This window comes from Mirounga angustirostris, unplaced genomic scaffold (genome assembly GCF_029215605.1).
Source record: "Mirounga angustirostris isolate CCGP_5_RB_7025 unplaced genomic scaffold, mMirAng1.0.hap1 SCAF_3, whole genome shotgun sequence".
Classification (NCBI taxonomy): Eukaryota; Metazoa; Chordata; class Mammalia; order Carnivora; family Phocidae; genus Mirounga; species Mirounga angustirostris.
The window spans coordinates 2,755,809-2,771,038 of NW_026991711.1; the positions used below are offsets into that span (position 1 = coordinate 2,755,809).

Below are 15,230 nucleotides of genomic sequence, written 5' to 3' on the forward strand. Positions count from 1 at the left end.
CAGTGCGTCCTGGCGGGTGGGGGCGCGGGAGCCCCGGCTGGCCGCCGGCGGGGCAAGGCTGTGTGGACCTGTCTGTCACTAAGTCCTGCTCTGAGGTTTCACGTTGTGCATAAATCTTCCCTTACAGCTTATATTTGGCCTCCTAGGGTGTAGTCTGAGGAATTCTATTCAAGTCAAGCTGAAATAGGACCTGCCCCTTACTTTGCTCCTTGACCATGTTTGGTATTTTACTATAAAACTTGTACTGTCTGGTTTCCTCCACATAATCATCACGGGATACCAAAAAAGTCTATTTTCAGTCATGCCGTCAACGCGGAAGCTTTTAAAAATGTCCCCAAGACATACATACTCAAATCGCAGGTCACTCTTTACACTATAAAGCACTGCTTCTTGAATAAATGTCCAATGACCCTGAGCGGAGTCCAGAGCACAGCAAGGAGCAGGTTCAGGGATCTGCAGAAGGCACCGTGCGCTGGCTCGGCGTGCCCAGTTGTGCACCTGCATGGGGCGGGGCGGGGGGGGCACTTTCAAAGCCAGGGCCCAGGAGGAGGAAGCCTCAGAACCACGGCTTACAAGAGGGCGTCACGACTTCACGGCCACAAGCCTACTTATATGGCCCCACTCGTGCCTCTGAGTCTCATGGGCTGAGACATGCTTCAAAAACACAGAACTGAAGTCCTGCAAGGCATCTCTACTTCGAAACAGGTGCCGGCCTCTGTCTGGGCTTTGGCCGGCAGCGCCACCAACGGCCAGCAGCTCCCTCCGAGCCGGGGCGGCATCGCCGGTGGACAGGTGGAGAGTTTGGCCAATGATCGGCTTGCCTGGAAGGGTACCGCCCCGCCCCCGATTTCAGAGGCGCTCCTGATGTCAAAGCACAGCCATAACAAAAGCACAAAGCCTGCCAACGCATCGCGGTTGCGCTCATCAGATGGACTTAAGGTGCAATTGTCGGGACCTGAGGCAGCTCAGCCTTAGCCGTCAAGGAGGCTGGCTCCTGATGTTTAAAAAATACGGGCTGTGACTGGGTGTTATGCACAAACAATGAATCATGGAACACTACCTCTAAAACTAATGATGTAATGTATGGTGATTAACATAACAATAAAAAGATTAAAAACATTAAAAATATGGGCTGTGTAGTGCACCTGCTATCTGAGAGTATTGAGATGGCCTATTTAACGGAGTTTTCTGGATAAATATTTATCCATTTAACACCTGACCTTGGACCAGCTTCAACGGACACCTTTCTGAATGGCCCTCGATCCCGACGGCCAGCGTGGGGGGCACTGGTCATTCTTTTGTGATTCTTTAGATGCACTTGCTCTCTGCTCCCTCCTCTGTCTCTGCCCTAGGCTGTGATCTTCTAAGAATCCTACCCATCTTTTTTTATTGGGAGTCCTCTACACAGAAGGTGCTCAATTTATGTTTGAGGGCTGGATGAAGTGGAAGACTCTGACAACACTCGGCCACCCCAAATGGCACGCGGGTGGCCTTAGAAACTTCATTTCTCTTCCCACTTCAAACCTTCGGGGGAATTTAACTTCTACTTTTGCAGATGAAGAAGGGCTCAAAGCTATTAAGGAATGTGCCCAGATCGGGGGGGGGACATGACGGGAGCTGACGTTTGCGTGCAGTCGTCTCTGGAACCCAGTCTGCGCCCACTGTACCGTGTTCCAAGCAAGGCAACGCGCTGGGGTCTTCTTGGAATGTGAATACTGAAGTCGTTCTCACGCAAGCACGCATCCAAATGCCTTGAGAGGCTTGTTCCCCTGCAGACCACAGGGGCTTGTCCCCAGGGTTTCAGATCCAGCTGGTCCCGGGAGGAGACCTGAATGGAAACCGAGTGTAGCTTCACGTTTCTCAGCGCGGCGCTCAACCATGAGCATCATTATCAGCATCGCCATGCTTTATGCAGCCAACACCGAGTCTACAGCGTGGGCCTCCCCTCCATGAGACGGGCCCAGATTTCCAAGCCCTTCTAATTCTCTGTTTTTAAAAAATATTTATCTTTTTTGTTCTTTGCTGTCAAGCTGTAAGCATTACTTCTTGCTTCCCTCCAGAGACATTCCTTTTATCTCCTCCTTTTTTCTTAATTCCTTCTAATCTCGTATTTGCTCGGGAAACGGACAACTAAGCCTGCCTTAGCCGTCTGGCTTCTTGCCTTCCTCACAGACCACTGCTAAGTGTCCACTTTGTGCCCGGGAACAGCCTCCTCCAGGGGCACAGGTCCAGCGGGGGCGGAGGAGTCAGTGACCGACCAGAGGATGCTGGAGCCACGAGGCGCACACCGAGCTCGGTAGGGCAGGCTGACGGTCGGGAGGGGCACGCCCAAGAAGGTGAAATTGGGCCAAGTTTTCAAGCATGCTTTGGAGACAGTCAGGGAGGGAGGCGGGCGGGAGCTGCGAGAAGCAGTCAGGGAATCAGAAGTAACTAGTTAGAGCTGGCTGGTGGCCTCGCTGGACGAGTGAGAGACGACCCGAGGCGCCCACCTGAGAACTCGTACCAGGCGGCCCCTCAAGGGTTGAAGTTGCTAGTAAAATTCCCTCAGGACAAGGGATGTGTCCTGATGCACAAAATCACAAAACTGGGTACTTGCCAGGAGTCCACCACTGCCTCTCCCCGTTTTACTAAGGTGGCCAAACTCCCAGATGGAGTTGAGAACAGGCGAACTGTCAAGGTGTCACCGTGTCCAGGGTCCTCCTCCTGCCCTCTTTTCCGTGGGCTCCTCTGTAATTTATTTATGCTTATCACCTAATTTGCATGTTTGCAGGGCCACCCGGCCCCTTTTACATGGTTTCCTAATTTTCTTTTCCTTCTCACAAAGTGGGCCTCGGGGCAAATATGCTCTGTTGTTGGGATCATTCTCACTTGTGCATCAGCGAAGGGACGGGATGCTTCGTCATTAGAGTCTGGGCACACATTCACCGCACGCAGCACCCCCTTCGCTTGGAAGTGCGTCAGCTTTCTGGGGGACAGTGCATCAGTTTGCACGACGGCGTAGTTTGAAAACAGCTAAAGTAAAATAGTGACAGATTGTTTCCCCCTGTTATCTTCCTGGTGTACCATGTTTATAAAACCTTCTACAATCTAAAAAGCCAAGAGGAAAAATATCTACTCTGGACCTGATATAAACCTATGAATGTAGTTCTCATGACCCGTAGGCACTGTGGCATAGTAGTATTTATCAACCGAAAATGTAATTAGTTTCTGAATCCATACGTGCTCTTGGAGGGAAACTCAGGGAAGTATTACCTTCCAGGATTCAGAGATCTCCTCGCTTCCTGCCATCCCCCACAAGCGCTGAAAATAGCAGGTATGGCAAAGAAAATCAAGCAACAAGAAAACAATGAGTTTGGTATTTGTTTTTTTTTCTGGATCTTGTTTTGACATTACCTTCCATAGCTGGAGAAGGCCAGCATCCTTAGCATGGACACCGAGAGCGCAGCATTATCACCCCAAAGTCTGAGCAAACAGTTTCTTAAATAAACAAGGGTTTTTTTTTTTTGGTGCTGTGATGCTATCAAAAGTGATGTTTACAAGAAAAAACCCAGAGGAGTTGATTCTCTGCCAGAATCCTATGGTTGAAATTAGATAAAATCATCAGTGGAATTTTGTGTACATATTTTAAACAATAATATCCATAACTCAGAGTGAAACTGTCACTCAACCCCCATTCTGAACCCTATCTTTTGAGGTTAACATAAACAGAAATCTATTACCACTGAACTGAGTATGAATCTTTAGAAAAATGATCTGCAGATCATTTTTCTGTTATTCAAAGTGTACATTTTAAATAGGAAACATGTGTAACTATTTTTGACCTCCTTGAAAAAAATTGCTTGGGAAACAATAAATTATTCACTCATTAAAGTCAGCAGCTGGGGCTCCTAAAGGTAGAAACGCAAGGGGCTGTTTTGTTGTGGTTATCGACTTCTTTTATTAATGTTCCTTCTCTTATACTTGGATCAGATGGAAGGAAATCACTTATTTGTTAACATGGTATTTAAATCTTAAATTGTTAAAATTTAATGTTAAAATGTTACCCTGTTTAAGTAATATTTAGTAGGGTCTTCAACTTTGCTTACTCTGTATAACACTGTATTTACTCTGTGTAAGTCCTGGTACAGAGTTTATGCACAGTTACCACGGATAAATGCTGCTTTATTTGTGAGGTAGCTAAGGAAAGACATGATTCATGCTCTCTGCTCTGCAGCACCTGTTTTGATACTTGGCTCATCAGCGGTGCTGTGATTCATTTCTCTCTCTCTCTGGGGAAGCGAGCAGAAGATGGGTGCGCATTGTTCTGTGAAAACTCCAAGCCTCATGTTTTCCCCTCGAGTCTTTTAAAATGTGCTGTGGAAAGAATGTATTCCACTTGGCTCGGCAGCGAGGATGCTACAGGGCTACGCAGCTGTTTCTGAGAACAAAGGTCCTCCACTATGTCATCACACCGTAATTGCTTGGTTGGAAGTCATTTGGAGCGGGGATGGGTTTAGCAATGCACGGAGAGGTTTTCTCCCTGCGTGCATGCCTCGATGCGTGCCAGCCCTCTTAGAGCAGCCAAGCGGCTTCCACGCCCGCACCGTTAGCGTGGCCCCCAGCGGCACACAAAGGAGCCACGAGCCACACAGCGGTCGCAATGCCCTAGTTCGCCCACGTCTGCCGCCCCACTGAAGCACGTTCTAATCCCGCACGGCATCAAGCTCCTGGAGGAAACACGACGCAGCAGAAGAAGAGCTACTACAAAATCTTGGTATGGGGCCAAGAGTCATGATAATAATGGTAAGCTGACGATGGTGATGTGCGGGCCCTTGGCTCACCCCACTTACCCCTCACACCTCTCTGGGGTGCCTACCATGATCTCTGTCTTACCGATGGGCCCACCAGGGCCCTGAAAGGTCCGCACTTGCCTGCCCCCCACGGCTGACGGCAGGCGACTCGGGTTCCAGCCCAGGCTGGGTCCAAGGACGGACCTTTGGGCAGATAAGTGGATTCCCGGATGCAAATCCCAGGTGGATTAAGAAGGGCTTGATTATCTGGGACTCATTTTCTGGCCCGTCCTTGAAACGGAGCCCTGTCAGGTGTTTGGAGCAATCGTGCTCGGTTGTGGGTGGGGGTCACTCATTCCAAGGACTCGGGGCCAGTAAGACACGTGACAAGTGTCAACAGCTTGTCACCCTTGATGAATTGGCGTAACCGTCGTTTATCTCCCCTCAGGAATGACGGCACTTTCATTTAAAAAAGTACTTAGTTTTTCAAAAGCATCTATGGCTATTCAGATGTCCATGTGACTAAGGCTGGGGAGGGCACATCAAGGGAAGGGGCACCAGAAGCACTAGTAAAGAAAATCCCTATATTCTGAAATTAAACACACACATACACGCGCACACACGTGTGCATGTGCGTGTGTGTGGGCAGGTGCAGGTGATGGTCTTACCTCTAAGAGGATCCAACAAGTTAGCACATGTACAAAAATGAGCATACTTAACATATTAACATTAAAAAAACTGTATAGACAAGAAACTATAATCAGTGTGGATTTTGGGCAAAGGCAGGGGAGGAGCCCCCTTCTAGCAGATCTCCATGAACCGAGGAATGATACCAACACGGGATGTCCACGCTGCTGGAGAAACAAAAGACCTGGGTAAGAAGCACGATCTGCTTCACCCCACCCTCAAAACGCCCCAGAAGATTTCTTTCAAAATCTGCCTTTTAAGAAGCCCACGGGGTTCATACACTCTGACTGAACGCAGATCTCCCCCCGCAGGCTGAGGGCCTCGTGTAACTTGGTGTTCAGAGAAGTTTCATTAATCGGTAACCCAGACACCCTGCAAGCACAGAAGGTGTGAGGAAGGCACCAAGGAGAGCCAGTCCCTTCCGAGCCAGAGGGGCGGGGAGGCTGGGCGGAGGCCTGGCCTGCGAAGGGCTCATCTGGTGGCTCAGAGGAACGCGGGGGTGACAAGGGAGAGCCACTGAGGCCGGAAAAGGGGGAGGGGGAGGAGGTGTGCAGGGGGATGGGCAGATGAGGCTCTTGTGCAACTCTTTCCTTCCAGCAGATGCCGAGCTCGGCCGCGCCTCCCGCGCAACCAGGACCTCTGACCCTGAGGCGAGCCCACGGCGCCCCCCACCCCACACACGTGCCTCCAGCAGCACCCTTCTAGCCATGAGAAAAGATGCCGTCACACACTTAGGAACCAGCCTTTGACAGCAAGCGTCCTGGCTCCGGGGTCCACGGCCCAACCGCGATGGCCCCTCCAGACTTGGATCCGGGGGCGCATCAGGAGGGGGGCGGCGTGCAGCTGCCCCTGCTGGGGGAGGTCTGCAAGCCCACCCCTGGCCACTGGCACTCAGTAGGAATTCAGACATTTGCTGAAACAAGCACAGAAACGAGGAGCAAGATGGGAAGGTCGCCAGAGGAATTCTGCACGGGCTTTCCTGAGCCCGTCCAGCGCACGCGCACGCGTTCCCTTCTCCAGGCTCCGGCCACTACGCTCGGGCCACATAATTCTGCTGTGGGCCACTCAGCGTGGCAGGGTGCTTCGGGCATCTCCAGCCTCCCTAGGTGCCAGGAACACCCTGTCCCTAGTTGTGACAACCGAAAGTGTCTCCAGACTTTGCCCAGCATCCCTGGTACTTTGAGACGCCCTGGTGCAGCCACACAAGACCACAAGTCCGGTCTCCGCGGTGCCCGTGGAGTAGATGTGCTCTTCTGAGTCACTGCCAGGGACACTTCCAAATGCACCTGCTGCTGCCACAACCACGATCCCCCTCACAGGCTTTGGGGAGCAGCCAGGGGACAGAGTGCTTCGGTCTCCTCTGGACCAGCTCTCATTCGTCACTTTGTCCTACTGATCCCGACGCATGGCTTTCCACCGTGGTCCTGTGAGACACGCCGTTGGGGCCGAGGAAAGGTACCCAAGGATTAAATGACTTGCCTACGGACAGGGTAGACCAGATCGGAAGTGTTTTTCCTAGTCTTTCGGAGAGTTTCTACCTCTTAAATAGCATCCCAAGGCTGCCTGTAGAGAATGCTACACTCAGTACCTTTATAAAAGGAGCAGCTTTTATAAAATGACTTTTGTTACAGATGGAATCTTGCAGCAATGGTTTCCTTGTAAAACAGATCTTACCAATTATTTTTGTTTCTTGTAATCAATTTGCTTCAGTTATTATTTCTTCCCAGCTCTTTAAACCAACTTTAAAAGCCTGCCTGGTTTCTTGTAATTCTATAGTCTTGTTCCCTCCTGGGGAAGCTCCCGGGATGCAGGAGCCCGGGAAGAGGTCCTTTCTAGACCCAAAAGTCTCTGAATTTGTTCCATGTCTATTTTCCTTTGGACACTACTTTTTTCCTCTTGTCTCTATTTCCTGATGTCTCTGTTTCATTTGCAAACTCTGTGATGAGCAAACCCCTGATACTTATCCTTACAAGAGTAAGAGCCAGTAGAAACAGAGGCAAAATCAAAGATGCATGCATCTCCCTTTTAAACAGAGAAAACAGAAAACACTAGTCCCAGGGAACAGAGGCCTGATGAAGCCTGTTGAAATTCTCTATTTCACACTGTAGTTTGATACAAGACACCTGGGCCATCCCCTCTGCCAGAGTCATCGAAAATGTGACAGCAGTTGTAATGTTCTTTTAAGATGTGCTCAGGCCTCAGACGTTCCCACAAGCCTCATTTGTTCTTTCTTAGAGCAGACCTTTCTCTATTCCAGTCTGGGTTTTGATGGCTAATAAGAAAAACATTTTGACAAAATGCATTTTTTTTTCAGCCAGAAAAGTTCTGCAAAGATAAGCTTTGTCAAAAAAACACTGGCAATATGTTTAAATTATGTCTGAATAAAACCATTAACTATAAAATATGCTAATTTTTAGGAAGCCTGGGTTCAGATGATTTTACCTCTTGGACATGTTTTCTATTACTTGAATTTTTAGTCTTGTTTTACCAAATTGAGCTCAACGTCATGAATCTCTCCATAATTGAAGCAGGAAAATGTGGGTGTGTGTGAGCGATTCTCTAAAGAGGTGGCCCCAGGGCTTATTTTGAAAAGCTTCTCCTATGGTCACATAATTTCAGTGGCCCCACCAGTCCCATCCTCCTGATGGCACTGTCTTAACTGGAGGGATGTTCACCCATACACCCAGCCACTCCAGAAATCCAGGTGACTTACATTTTATGTGATAACGAGGACGTCAGTTGTGGAAGCTCTGGGGAGAAATAACACGCCCACGATAATGTCCACCTCTTGTTGAACCTGCCAGACACTGAACGAGGCATTTAAGAATTTTACCTCACTGCAACTACTTCACGTGGGCACTCCTATCATATTTCACAGACGAAGAAACTGAAGGCCAAGGAATAAACGTGAGTCCCCCACAGTCGAGAGACAGAAGTGGTAGAGCTGGACTCTGACTCCAAAGTGAAGACTTCTACCTGCTTTCTTCCTCCTGCATACCAAGACCATGTTACATCGTACAGCAAATTCCGCAACCCTTCGACACCACATTTTCTTGTACTGCAGAATGTCTCCCATATTCCCCTTGAGAGTAGGTAGGTTCTAAAGTGAAAGGGCCCTAGAAAGAACGGGGCTTAAAACCAGGGGTTATATGAATTAGTTTTGGGACCGAACAAGCCTCCAAGGATGCTCATTGGCAGAGCTATTCTGTGACCCCTGGATATACTAAGAACATCCTGAAAAACTTCCAGTCCATTCAGGGGGTTCTCAAACTTCAGGAATGTTTCTGAAGAGGGCAGGAAACCACATATTTAATGAAGCTCTGGCGGTACAGTGAGGACAAGGTTACAGGGGTCAGGTGGGGTAGGCGGACACAGAGATCAGTAGGAAAGTGGAGCCGAATGGGAGCCGAGCAGTTGGTGTTGAAAAAAATGAGGAGAACATTTGCCATATTTGGAGAGCCTTCTGGTTTTCAAATAGGAGATCTGCCAATTCATGGAACAGAGCTGCCTCCAGAGGAGAGGAGAGAGAGGATAAATACAAGCAGATGGGGAAAGGATGGATTTTTAATTTACAAAATTGTGGCTTTATATATTTTTGTTTCTTCTCTGGCTTAGTGGTTTTGTTTAGAAAAAGAAATAGTTGATGCAGAAATTATAGGTTGAGAAAGAAAAAATAATTAGGAACAACTGAGTTTCAAATGTGCAACATCATACTCAGATTTTTTTTTAAAGATTTTATTTATTTATTCATGAGAGACAGAGAGAAAGAGAGAGAGAGAGAGAGGCAGAGGGAGAAGCAGGCTCCCTGTCGAGCAGGGGGCCTGATGCGGGACTCGATCCCAGGACCCTGGGATCATGACCTGAGCCAAAGGCAGATGCTCAACCATCTGAGCCACCCAGGTGCCCCCATCATACTCAGATTTTAAAAGGGGACCTCCAGGAGAAGTCAAGAGGGTGGGTTTTGGGGCCGGAGTCTGATTTGGTTTCCTCAGTGCCAACGATGAAACTTTGGACAGCTCACTTTCTTGTTCTCAGTTTGATTTCCTCAGTGTACACCAGGGGCCACATCACAGGCTCTTGTGAGGATTGTGAATTAATGAATGCAAAGCAGTGGCAAGTACCTCATCCACAGTTTGCCACCAGGAAGTGCTAGGCACCATCATGGCGCCCGGTGACCCAACTGGGCACCATCTTCTGTTACCCTTTAATTCACAGCAAGTTCTAAGATGGAACAGGATATAATTGTCATATTAATAAAACTTTGGTTCAACTGAAAACTCTCAAGCTGGTTAATTTGAGGAGTTATTCCAGGGTTCTTAGTCTACGCTGTAGATATGCAGAATCTGACTATGACTGTCAAGTACTATGTTATCTCCTTGAAGAGCTGTAGAATCCAAAAAAGAGTAAAAATAGAATGGATGCTCACCTTAGCACATGTCTCATCAACTTACAGTTAAAAAGTAGTAAAAAAGAAAAAAAAAGTCAGAGGTAGGACGAAGCCAATTTAACAGATGCTGAAAGATGGTGGTATTAAGATGTGACAGATTTTAATACAAAATTCAGCAGAGTTAGATATAATTTCAGGGGTAGCGCAGATGCCCAGAGTCCTCAAGCTCTGCTACCGGGATATTTCTATCCTGTGTGCACAGCCGAGTATCTGTGAGCCGTGGAACTATCAGAAGGCGTGTTCCTCAGCATGGGAAATACCCTCAGGGGGTAACAAAGCCACACAAATAAGAGTGAGCCTTGTTTCAATCCTACCTGTCACAGAATTTCCTAGAACAACGCTTTGGCTGGAATGGCTGCTTCCAATGTGTTATTAGCTGATCCCACTGGGAGGAGCGTTCAGGAGACATCGCAACTCTTACTATTCAAAGCAAAGAAGTCTAATAGTTCACTACCCGGAACGCTCTACAATGGACACTCCATGAAGGTAAGATAAAATACGTTCTTGAGAATGTACGAGCTACCAAAAGTCTGATTAAATATCAAGGAAGGTCAAGAAGGCTACCGTGTGTGGAACATTTTCCCACCTACAAGATGCTTTTGCAACATACTGCTGTTGGTTGGGTGGCAAGTGTGAGGGGATCCTGAACCCATCTGGGTAACCCTGCAGCCCAAGCGAGCTACTGGAGTAGAAGAGGTCCCCCAAATGAGTGAGAGCATTGGCAGGAAGAACTTACAGTTAGATCATTATGACTTTGTTAACTGCAAAAACAGGTAGCGGACATCCCACCTCTGAGAAATACTATGTGTCCAAAAATAAATGTTTAGTCACTAAACCATATGGCTATTCAAAAATGGGGTAGATCATTCCACAGTGGCCAACATACAACAGAACCCACACCAAATTTTGGAAATAAAATCATGTGAACCAGAACAATAATCTTCCATAACAGGCATTGTGCACGCCCCAGACAATGGGAAATTTAGATGCATAAACAAAAGACAAACAATAAAGCCTGCCAAGAAGGCATAGGAAACACCTGCTATGTGTAAAAAATGGAAGATACTAATGATTATTTCATATGAAGGTTTTAAAATCATATATATATACACATATATATATGCTTTGCTATAGTGACCACAAGATGGGATTTAAAGCACTGCAGAAAAATATCAGTGCAAAAATAATTAGTTTAAGTAGGAAATTTTGTCTTTCCAGGTTTCTCTATTGGCAATAGGACAAAAGATCGTTATAGATGGGGAAAAAAAACCTTACTTGCCTTCCAGAAATAGCTCACGTTAAAAACGAATCACAGTTATATCCAAACAGTAAGATGCGTCTGAATTGGAAACAATAGCATAACACTGATGATCTTGATTGAAACGATAACACGGGGCAAACTCCCCAGGAGCAAACTACATGGAACAGCACTTCTTCCTTCCTTGCCCTGACCTGTTGGAAGGAGACTCCCAGATTCTGAAATAGCTCACAATCCACAGGGAGGTAAAATGGGTCAATTTGACTTGGTCTTCAGAGACAGAAATGTCATTTTTTTCTAGGACAAAAATGTCCGTTCAGAGGTTTTGGGAAAGTGTTTCTCCTGGTGCGTGACCCCACCCCGTGTCAGGACCTGTGCCCCTGCTTTCAAAGGAACCACCTCCACGGTACTCCGTGGGGCCCCAGGGTGTCTGGCTCTGGGAAGTCAATGGCACCATTGTCAATAACTTCTTGAAAGATCCAACTGTACATGTTTCTTTTATGTTCTAAATTTCTGTGAAATATAGTAAGGACACTTGGAAACTCCCAGAGTGGGATGTCGCATCCTTCTTTAAAAACAAAGCAAAGGTGAGGGGATTCCCCCCGGCTACTCGGGGTGGGAGTGTGGTCCTGGCAGTGCCCACAGCCCCTGCCCCTCTTCCTATCTGTGAGCCAACTTCCTGCTGGTTAATTCTGGGAGTTCCTGTTGACGCACGGCCAGCAGAATAAAGAGATCACTGGGGCATATGGGTGGAAATGGGAATGACACACTAAATTCCTGGAACAGTCAGAATCAGGCCAGAGGAGATAAGTTTGATTCTAGAGTTCTCTCCTAGGACAGTGACCCCTCCTCATGTTTCCTAAAGAATGGGATATTCATGCCCAAAGGACAAGTAGATCTAGAATACTCGCTGTTTTTGAAAATAATCAATTCTTGGGCAAAGTGTTTAGGAACATCTGGACTAGGTTTGATATAAAAACTTGACAAATGTAAGAAGGCAATAGTGTATTCTTATAAAGTTTGAGGGCATTCAAAATACACACGAGGCTTCATTTTAATTTCTAAGATAAGATTAAATGCTAAAAATAACTAAAATGCCATGTTGAGCATGTGATAAATGGTTTTCTATGATAGCAAGGTGCTGTTCTGGAAACACACACATCAAAGATAGTATATAATAAACCTAAAATATAGAAAATGAAAATCCATAAATATACATATATATGTAAACACACATGGGATGTATACATTTGAAAATCCTGGGGTTATTTATTGTATCTTAATTTTAAGGGGAATGATCTTATCTGGGAAACCTTCTCAGAACGCTCCCGTGACTGCCGGGAAGGGACATGGGATGGTGGTCCAGGGCCCTGCGCCCCCATCAATGCCAGTTTCATGGGACTAATCTATTCATCCTTCTGATCAACATGGGATTTCCATTACTCATCTTTCCTTCCAAGATAACTGACATTGTTGAAGGGCACCCATTTTGTTAAATTTTATTTCCTTCTACTAAAGAAGTCTTTTTAGTCTTCTGGGATTAAGAAGTTTGTTTTCATCCACAAAGTTCTTTTTGTTTACTTCTTTAGTCCGATTATTCTACTCAAGGGTATGCAGATGGCCACATACCCCTTTTCATCAATGCTATCCTCAAAATAAAGTCCTAAAAATACCAGTGGCAATTAACATTTAGAAATCTCCTTTTTGGTTACTGGCCATCTTCATGGAATGTCTGTGTTTGAATTAGCTTAGTACTGGACAAATAAGAGAGAAAGACTCGGGCAGTACACCCGCATGTCCCCTATCTCCAAGTCAGAAATGCTGGCTGCATCTTTCAGCAACCTCACAGCATTCAAAAAGCAAAATCCTGGATCGGGGTTCAAAAATTAATTGTATGCATGGAAGACCAATAGTCAAAAAACCAAAACAAAAAGGAACACGACAAAAAACTTACTGAAAAAAACCCCTGGATTTTTGGGTGGCAGTACAACCCACGTGAGCCAATGTAAGAGCATGTTTGGTAAAAGAGGAGTGACAGGATTTTATGATGGTGTTCAGAAGCGTAGCGCCCAGATCCACGGAGGAAATAGTTCTGTGCCTTCCACACTGGTTAGGCAGATGCTCGAAAGATAAGTTGACATCTGATGGCCAGGACTGAAGGAGGATAGGGAGAAACTCAGAAAAAGGCGATGAGGATGAGGTGGCAGTCTTCATATGAGTGATGGGTCAGGAAGTCAGTGGTCCAGTGAAAGCAACATGCAATTGTTTAATATGAAAAAGGTTAGGAGATGGAGTGCATTCCTAAATCCTGCTGAGATCAGTACATGTGGAGAAGAGCTTTGATTGAGGGCTGGCAGAGGGATGAGCGAAGGGAAAGCTCACTGGGGGCAGAGGGGTTTGGGCCAGAGTGGCACATGGGCACTGACATCTGGGGCATCCACGCTCGTGTGTACTGGCAGGTGCGACCAGGGGGAGGGCTCCTTCCTGTAGGGAAGCAGGCACGTGTCAAAGCTAAGCTTTTCTTAGGGGGCAGCTTCCTCGAGAGGTCTGGGGAGAGCAGCCACGGCATGTGCTGTGGTGCAGGGCCACCTTCCGTGCACTGTGATGGTGGTTCTGGTTGAGGAACCACCCATTAGTAGTGTCCAGCAGTGCTCTCTTTGAGGGTACAAATTTTAGTGGCCAGACGATGGCTGACGCTCACGTGAAGCTATCCATACAGCTACGTATCGTAGCTACACGCGTTACCTTAGCCTTCTTGGATTCCAAATTAAACATCCTCATGCTATTATTCAGTTCAACTTCTTTCTCCTTGCCTCTAGTTTGACTGAGTGTTTAAGAAATGACCGTTTACATTTAATATGGTTATGGCACTAACAGAACTTTCTTCTGTGACTTGTGGAGGCTACTTCTACATTTCCAGGACATTCTGGAGTTTACCTCCTGTAAAACACTTGAGAAGCAGGCTGATGTCACTGCCCTGGCATTTCTTGCTTTCAAATGACACTCTTTCAAAGGCAAAACAAGCTCATAAAAACACCAGCTAAAGGAGAAATCAATTCTAAGAAAAATGTGAAGCCGGTAAGGGAACAGAAAGGAATATCCTTGGGGCTCAACTAGGCTTATTTTAGTTCTTGTCAATGGCCTGTCTACCACAGGGTTTCTTTTAAGTGAAGCCTATGGAATGAATCTTATTGTCTTGAAATTTTAAGTGGGCCTCAATGTTATCTGCAAGCCTCAAAGGAAAATTCTGATGTTGAAGGAGAGCTGAATTTTTTAGTTCGACGTTGAGTTAGGAGTTAGATTATTTTCTTATGCAATCATATACTACACTTTCCATTAATGGAGTTTTGAAGATGAATTTTACTCTGGACTTATATAAATCTATTCTGAGTTTTGTTAATTTTTCCAGGAAAGCCCTCCAAGACCAGAAAGAACTCTTGTCAGTCTCCTGTCTCCTTCCCTTCTTCCTGGGTGGGACAGTGGGGAGAAGGCTTGTCAACATACTAGACCCATAATTCTATCGTTCTCTGGAGAGAAATACAAATATTTGTAAAATATCAGGTGTCAAAGGAGAAGGAATTTACCCCAAGGCCTCCAAGTGCAGGAAGCCTGGCCTCCTGTTTCAGGTTCTGCTTGAACTGCCTGGGCTCCTCCTTAGCCCTCCTTCTTGCCGCTGTGGGGACGTGGCCGGTGCCCCCGGCTCCTCAGGCATGATATCTGCCCCTTCTCTGGGCCGGGCTGCAGAGCAGGATGTTAAAAGCAATGTAAACAGTGGAGAACTGCTTCCTAGAGAATTACAGAATTCTGTGAATTTTGTCCCATCTCGTTTGCAGACCTGTGTGCCCTCAGAGGCCCTGACAACATGTCTTCTAAAAAATCTGAGAAATGCTACTTTTGCTGACAGATGCTAAATATGGGTGCAACACCTCAAACTGATCTGGACATTAGGGTTCTTTTGAAATACGAGCACTATCTTCACAAGGCTTTCAAAACACCATTATTGCCACTTGAAGTGTATTTTTTTTTTAAAGAATTTAATTACTACCATGCAGAGCTAAAACATGCCAGC

At 46.5% G+C, this 15,230-nt stretch overlaps 1 protein-coding gene across 3 annotated transcripts in view; it reads right to left on the reverse strand.

The window, feature by feature from the left end:
- COL4A2 (collagen type IV alpha 2 chain) overlaps nt 1-15,230 on the reverse strand; it is a 166,389-nt gene that overhangs the window by 93,281 nt on the left and 57,878 nt on the right. The window lies entirely within an intron of this gene.